The following is an 8,461-nucleotide window of genomic DNA, read 5'->3' on the forward strand; positions in this document are numbered from 1 at the left end:
CAATGCCACCCCCACCCCCCACACACTCCTTTTTTCCTTCTACTAAGCAAAAGAGTCCGAATGCCCAGCACCTGCCTTTTTACTGACATTTCCACAAAGGTAAAGGAATGAACCTTTTGTCAATTCCAACCAAACGATCTGTTTTGAAACAATGAGATGAAAAGCCTGGGCCCCTCTCCTTGCTACTGGATTACAGTGCAGAGGATTAAAATAAAGGACACTTGATTTTATTGATTTAATGAGGGATGGAGGCTTTTGCCGGAGCATCCCTCGTGGCAAAGGAACAAGTCTTGTTGGCAGGTACCTCCACTGAGGCACTTCTTCTCCATTTGTTTGGTTTTTCAGTGGTGCTTGTTTATGGGTTTGACTGTTAGAATGACCCACAGTGTTCCTTGCCATGCTGCACGAAGCAGTCAAATGCCTGCAGTGATTTCAGTGTGTGTCTCTAGACAGGGAGAAAGCGGAAAGCGGGAGAGATGCGGATGGGAGGGTACACAGTTCTGCAGGATAAAGAGCTGCTGGAAGAGGTGACAGGGAAAGCATAGCTTTGAAAAAAGAAGGAGAGCCAAAGGAAGCAGACTGGAAAAGAAATAGCACTTCTACCTGCGAAAGAGATCATCTGCAGAGCCTATTATTTCTCAGCAGCATCTACTTCAGCTAGTTTCTAAACCCCCCCTTCTGTCCACACCATTCTGTTCCCATCCCCATCCTTCCCCCCTCCCCTTCCATTACCCAAGTTTGAATAGTGAGGAAACTAAGGGGGTTCAGACACCATGTTTGCTGTGGATGGGGCTGGGCACAGCTAGATAATCTTTTTGCTTTTGTTCTCTTCTTTGGGGTTTCTTGTGACATTATTATTAACATTTTCATATGGTAATTTTTGCATTATGTTTCTTCTTTTATATTTGCCCTATTTTTTTCCATACAGCCTGACTTCATTGTCTACTGAGCCGTGTGAAAGGGACATTGCCAGTCACCTGCTGACCAAATCTAAGCAGTGATCTACTTTTAATACCGAAATGTACTGCATGTTTCTTAATAGACATGTGTACAGTCAGGATTCCTGTTAATATGAGCATATGTCCCTATACACTGTGTACATTTATTGAAATGTATTTATGCAGTCCACCCATAGATTAAACACCCCCAGTTCCCTCTGGTGATACTGTCTCTCTGACTGCTAGCTTAAAGAGAAATAGTTCCTAAGAGCATATGGTTTCCAAAACACAGCCCTTCCCCCTCCCTTTCAGCGTACACAAAATGAACGGCCACCCCTCCCCCACAGCGTCTCTGCTCTCTGCTGCAAGAGCCTGAAACCAGGGGCAAAATCATTAGTTCCCAATTACCTTAAGCCATGCAAGCTAACCTCTCTCAAGGGCTGTTGGTAAAATATTCACACAGTTCCACTGTCTAGACAGTTATGAAATATAGGTGTAGGGCTCGGCCACTGCAGAACACCAATGCATCTCAAATGAAGCGCTTTTATTAAAGAAGTATAATCACCAGGATAACTAATTACATCAATGCCACATAGTTAATTAAACCCATTATAGTTACTATTCCCATGGAGAGGAGGTCAAATGAAGCGACCATCTTTTTGATTCTACTATGCTAACAAAAGAAGAAATTAAGTAAAACACAACACAGACCTCTTCATTTTGTGTCTGTTTTTTAACATTTAATAACTACCTAGTGTGTCGTCCAAGATCTTCAAGTATAATCCATAGCCAAAGACTGCTGGGCTATTCAAAAGACCACCTTGTAACTTACCTGAACTTCCATTAAATGATTACCAACTGTTTGTTTGATTGGTGCAAGAAGTAATGACAAGTAAAACTGAAAGGCAGAATGAGCAGCCACTGTGTTTTTATTAATATCTTAGAAACATGATGGAAGGTAGTGCTTATGTTTCAGTGTACTCTGGCTTCATGGCTAATAAGGGGGAGGTAGCCACGTGTACCCCTCTAGGCCCTACCAGAGACTATGAGAGTGACCCACTAAGGTTAGGTATTAAAGCTCATTAACCAGCCGGAGACACACAGATTGCATATCCTGAAGTTTCAGCAACAACAAAATCTTGCTCTGACACCCAAATATAAAGGATAATTCAGATATAAACATGGAGAAGGAGAGAATTCAAGAACTCTATTGCATAATGACATTGTCTTCCAGAGGAAGAATGTGGACACACACACACACACACACATCTCTCAAATACTAATCTTTAGAAAATAAACCAAGATATTTTGATTTTCCTTGTCTGAAAATTCACCAGGTCATTATATCACTGTCACACCTTCTTCTCAAAGCAGTTCATTGTACAGAGAGAGGATTTGCATTCACTTCTCCTGATTAACAAAGAAAACTTTGTATAAAAGGGCTATGCACTGAGACGTGCAAATGTGGCCAGTCTGACCCCCTGCAGGAGAAGGCAGACAGGCAGTAGGGAGAAGAGGTAGATGAGGAACGAGAAAGAATGCTTTGATCCCAGTACAGCACACACAATATAGCAGGCGGCACACTCCCAGCAAGCTCTGACCCTAAGCAGGCTGAAGTTTGGCATGGAGTCAAAGAGTGGAAAGCAATATAATGAGTATAGTTTCGTGCAATCGTGAACAACAGAAGGCTGCACAATCGCTGTTCTTGGTGGGTTTGTTGTGACGGTGGTTGTTGTGATTGTTGCTCATGTTATTATCGTTATTGTCATTATTTTCCAACTCAGGAAATTATAATATTGCTTCAACTACAAGATAAACCTAATTATTTTAATATAGACTGTAAGCAAAAGGCAGCACAAAAAAAAAAAAAAAAATCACACAGGCCCCATGAAAAATAAAGGGTCAGGTGTTAAATCCTTTATTTGTCCAGTGGTTTAAGCTGATATATGAAGCATTTAGTTTAGATGTAAAGCGATCTTTTCTTTACCATCCATAACCCTCACCTCCACCTCGAAAGCTGCTTCTCAGACTTTTTTGTTCTTCTCATGGAGCTACCATGCTACCAGTCACCCAGAGAGAAACACCAGGCGGAGGTGTCATTTTTTTTAACTTTGTCTCCTTTTTCCCTTTTGTCAAATCAGTGGCCAAGTCCAGGAAATTCCTCGCCATCATCCACTTCCCTACAAACCCTTTTCCATTACCACCTGCCTCAGATCTTCTTTCTCTGTCCTTCCTGCTTCCCCTTACCCTCCCCTTTCAATCCCTGCTGCTCAACCCACCCAAGAGATCTTTCTTCTAAAGTATTGTCCCCATCTGGTTGCTCTTTGCCTCAAAAATAGGCATTGATGCCCCAGAATTGCCCTATTGAGTAATTTGTAAATTCCTCACTTTGGCGTTCAGGTTGTCTCCACTCTGCCTCTGCTGTGTGTCCAGGTTTAGCTCGCAGGGCTTCCCTAGCGGGGACCTGAGCTCCCTTCTGATCATGTCGCACACTCCGGTGACTCCAAACCTCTGCTTCTTACATGCACCTCACTGACAGTTCTTCCCTCCCTCATCCGGTCCTTCTTGAACTCCTGCACATCTTTTAATGTTCACCATATATATATTTATTTTTTTGAGAGACAAGATCTTGCTCTGTCACCCAGGCTGAAGTGCAGTGACACGATCATAGCTCACTGCAACCTTGAACTCCTGGCCTCAAGCAATCCTCACACCTCAGCCTCCCAAGATGCTGGGACTACAGCCATGAGCCACAGTGCCCTGCTCAATGTCATCTTAATGCCTTCTACCAGGAAGCCTTTTCTGATGTGCCTAAGCTACAGATACCTTTATCACTTTGATTTCCCAGAACATGTTTTTTTACATGTACTTTATGACCAGTATCATAATATGCCTATAATAATCAAAAGTATTGATCATATCATTTCTTCAGATTTTAAACTATAAAAATTCAAAAATTATATCATACTGATCTTTGTATGAGGTTAATTAAATATCCATCTACTGGGATCAAATTAAAAGGTCATTTTACAAAATTATGGCATCTTAAATACAGGGTAATTATCCATCTACTTGGAAAAGTTTTGTACTATCATAGTTCAAGCGAGTGAAAGAAATGAACATTCTCAGACACTTCTGTCTCCATTGTTGTGTGATCTAAAGAAAGTGAGTTTCATTCTTATAGTTGATTTATGAGAGAAGCAGGTTGGACAAACCAACCCTATAAATTATCCAAAATGTATTCTGACCCAATAAAGCATGTTATAATTTGAAAATATTTGTTGATAAGTTATGTTATTATAAATTTTGTGGTTTATACCTTGATGCCCCAGCAGGTACAAATACCTACCTTGTAACTATAGAATGGTTAATGCTACTCCCCTGCCCTGATCTGTGCCTTTGCAATGTTCATCGTGGACTAGATTTGACAACCTAAAATTATTTTACTGAACTTTCACACACCAAGGTAATTGACTGGGTATACAGTAATCCCCTCAACCTTTATGTGCATTTTGCTTTTCGTGGTTTTCAGTTACCTAAAGTACAAAAAGATATTTTGAGAGAGAGAGAGATACCACATTCACACAACTTTCATTAGAATATATTGTTATAACTGTTCTATTTTATTATTACTTATTGTTGCTAATCTCTTACTGTGCCTAATTTGTAAATTATCATCATAAGTATATATGTATAAGAAAAAGCATGCCTGGCACCATGGCTCACGCCTGTAATCCCAACACTTTGGGAGACCGAGTAGGGGTGGATCACCTGAGGTCAGGATTTCAAGACCAGCCTGGCCAACATGGTGAAACCCCCATCTCTACAAAAAATACAAAAAAATTAGCCAGGTGTGGTGGTGTGTGTCTGTAATACCAGCTGCTCAGGAGGCTGAGTCAAGAGAATTGCTTGAACCCAAAAGGCAGAGACTGCAGTTAGCTCAGATCGTGCCACTGTACCATAGCCTGGGCAACAGAGCAAAGCCCTGTCTCAAAAAAAAAGGGGGGGGGGAGAAGGAAAGAAAGAGAGAGAGAGAGAGAGAGAAAGAAAGAGAGAAAGAGAAAAAGAGAGAAAGGAAGGAAGGAAGGAAGGAAGGAAGAAAGGAAGGAAGGAAGGAAGGGAGGGAGGGAGGGAGGGAGGGAGGGAGCAAAAACAGAGTGTATACTCTCCAAATACTCAGGTATACACTTAGGGTCCTGGGAAGTATCTCACAGGATAAGGATGGGACTAATGTATTAATTATGTGAAGTGCTGAATAGCAGAGGAAAGATAGAAAGAGATAGGACTCGAAAGATCTGAGTTCTAGTCCTGGTTCTGCATACTCACAGGTTGGATGAATTACTTAACGTCTAAATTAATATCTAAGAGACTCCCCCCATGAACACACACACACACGCACACACACACAAAGCCATACTGCTGTACTTTCTGAGTTTTAAAGAGAAAATACAAGAATAGCCTTAAATGTATTAAAGTAACCAAATTGAAACTATGATTTAAATATGATTATTCACAACTTTAAACTGTATAAAATTGTAATTATTTGGGGGAAGAATAAAATTTTCTACTCATTTGATGTTATAATGCAGTATGATTAAATCAAATAAAGTAGACACAATAAAATTAGAAAGAAAGAACCACAATACAAACTTGGAATAATACAAAACAAAACAAAACAAAACACACAATATAAAATGTAATAAAACTTAGAACAATAACCAAGTCACCACTACCACTTGTATAAAACTACAGAGGCACATGGAGTAATGACAAAATAAACCAGGGTTAACATTCTGGATGATACATAATTATAGTAATGCAAATGCAAGCAATTCTGAGCCAACATGAAAAATCATTGTTTTTCAACATTTTTGTGCCTGTGGAAAGATTTTGTTTTACTGCTTATGAAAGGCAGTTTTGGGGCTGAAGTTTATGTTAATTTATTTTATTCTTTAAAAATGGACTTTAATTCCCATTGAATAAACAGTGTATAAACTACTAAAATACCATAAACTCCAAGTCAAGAAGCTTAGAGCTTTGACTCTGTCTCAGGTTTAAATGAGCCCTGGCTAGTTCGTGGTTTACCAGTAAACTCTTCTCCATGGGTATAGAGTATGAACTGCTATAACACCATCTTCATCCAAAAAGACTAACCAGAAAGAAACAAAAATATAGAATTTATGCTCTGTGTTGAAGAAAGAAGAAAAAAAGGAAAAGAAGGTAGAAGAAAGGGAAGGAGAGGGAGAAGGAAGGAGGGAGGGGAGAGAAAAAGAGAAAGGAAGGAAGGAGAGAGGGAAGAGAAGAAAAGACAGACAAAAAATTTTTTTTTTTAAATAGAGTCTTGCTCTGTTGCCCAGGTTGGAGTGCAGTAGTGCGATCTCTGCTCGCTACAAGCTCTGCCTCCCAGGTTCACACCATTCTCCTGCCTCAGTCTCCTGAGTAGCTGGGACTACAGGCGCCCGCGACCACGCCCGGCTAACTTTTTGTATTTTTAGTAAAGACAGGGTTTCACCGTGTTAGCCAGGATGGTCTCGATCTCCTGACCTTGTGATCTCCTTGGCCTCCCAAAGTGCTGGGATTACAGGCATGAGCCACCGTACCCAGCTGACAAAAAAAAAATGTTTGGAAGATGAGCAGTTAACAAGCCTGGAGAACACAAGTGATTTCCCTAATTTCTTTCAGGATCTTGACAACCTTTTTCTCTTCTGTACCTGGGTTCTTGGCATCTTACTTTTATTATAGTTTCACTAGGGACATGATTCATGATCATGAATAAAAAGAAGTTGGAACTCTAAGCCCAATAGTAATGAAAGGTTTCCTGTAAATGTCCAAACAAATGTATCGGGTCTGTGCAGGAATACACCAATGATGTTTCAATATACTTAAGGCATCAATACTACAGACACATACCCGTTTTCCTGCCTAAGATCTTCCACTGGTTTTCCATTTTTTACAAGATACATGATCCATAAGGCTGTCCAAAAACCACTTAACTCTACAAAATCTTCTGCAACAGCACACACAATATTCTACGAAATACCAAAGGACTTACAGTTTCCTGTGTGTGTTCACCAGAGAACAGAGGACAAAAGTAAAGGATGCACTCTTGCCTGAGAGGTGTCGGAGGGTGTGACCTATCCTCTGCTAAGCCTCCCCTGACCTCCTGGAAGAGTGAACACTCTCCTCACCAGAAAACCTCTGACCCATAGCTTTCTTATCTTTCAGCGCTTATCTAACAATCTTAGATCTCTCGTTTATGTAGGTGCCTTCTTTGCTAAACTGGAATCATTTCTGAAATAAGAAACTCTAACAATGTGTCTGATACATGTTCATAATAATAATAGTGAATACATGCATCAAGAATTCAGAAGAATTGTGTTATTGCGAAGACTGTACTGAGCTACAAAAATAATTCCTTCCATTTGTAAAACATCCATTGCTTAAGCGGTACATTCACAAATCTTATACTTTACCATTAGGTCTGTCAAGATACTTTTAACTTCAACTTCAGGTTAAGAAAAGTGTTAATAGACTAGATTAACTAATGTGATTAACTAATTAGAATAACTAGTTGAGAGTTTCAGAAGTTAATTAACTTCTCTAGGCTTCAGTTTTTCTACTTATATAAACAAAAATATTTCATGTGAGTCTCTTTGAAGTCCCTCTAGCTCTATAGCAAGCAGCCAAATGGAAAAGTATAAGCAGCCAAAATTGCATTGTTGTATTAGTAAATGAAATAAGGATCAGATAAACTTACAGAATGAGAACTGTCATCATCTGTAGGAGTTGTTGGTTCTTTCTGCAAATCCTACGGATGACAACAAGAAAGAAAAACAGAGAGTTTAGAGAGGAAAGAGGAACCACGAAGAAAGATCAAGTAGTTGCAAATAATACCAAAAATAAAAACTAAATTTAAAAAATTGAGAATGAATAAGCTTAATTTATACTACCTAGGAATCTCTCTCTCTTTTTTTTTTCTGGAGACACAGTTTCACCCTGTCACCTAGGCTGGAGTGCAGTGGCGCAATCTCGGCTCACTGCAACCTCTGCCTCCTGGGTTCCAGCGATTCTCCTGCCTCAGCCTCCCAAGTAGCTGGGATTAGAGGCATGCACCACCACGCCCAGCTACTTTTTGTATTTTTAGTAGAGACAGGGTTTTGCTGTGTTGGCCAGGCTGGTTTTGAACTCCTGACATCAAGTGATCCGTCCACCTCTGCCTCCCAAAGTGCTGGGATTACAGGCGTGGGCCACTGCACCCGGCCTAGGAATCTTTTTTCACAACAAACATACAGGACACTTTTTTATTCAAGCACATGGAATTTAAAAAAAAAAAAATCTATCATGCAATAAGCCACAAAAAAGCTTCAATACTCCCCCTAAAATCAGTATAATATAGACTTACAGCTCTGATCACAACACAATAAGATCAGAAATCAAAACTAAGATTTAGAAATTCCATGATCTATGTTGCTGGAAACAATAAAACATATTATTTAAAAATGAGGGGGTTTTTTGGTTAAAGA

The 8,461-nt window shown here is 39.8% G+C and overlaps 1 long non-coding RNA gene across 1 annotated transcript in view; it reads right to left on the bottom strand.

Annotated features, from left to right (window-relative positions):
* The window catches only part of LOC105531255, a 105,252-nt gene extending 97,500 nt beyond the window's left edge, over positions 1 to 7,752 (bottom strand). Inside the window, exon 1 of the long non-coding RNA XR_001004768.1 lies at positions 7,696 to 7,752. This is a non-coding gene — a long non-coding RNA (uncharacterized LOC105531255). The remainder of the gene's footprint in view (positions 1 to 7,695) is intronic.
* Positions 7,753 to 8,461: the final 709 nt, after the last annotated feature.

Source organism: Mandrillus leucophaeus, unplaced genomic scaffold (assembly GCF_000951045.1).
Source record: "Mandrillus leucophaeus isolate KB7577 unplaced genomic scaffold, Mleu.le_1.0 Scaffold876, whole genome shotgun sequence".
NCBI classification, from domain to species: Eukaryota; Metazoa; Chordata; class Mammalia; order Primates; family Cercopithecidae; genus Mandrillus; species Mandrillus leucophaeus.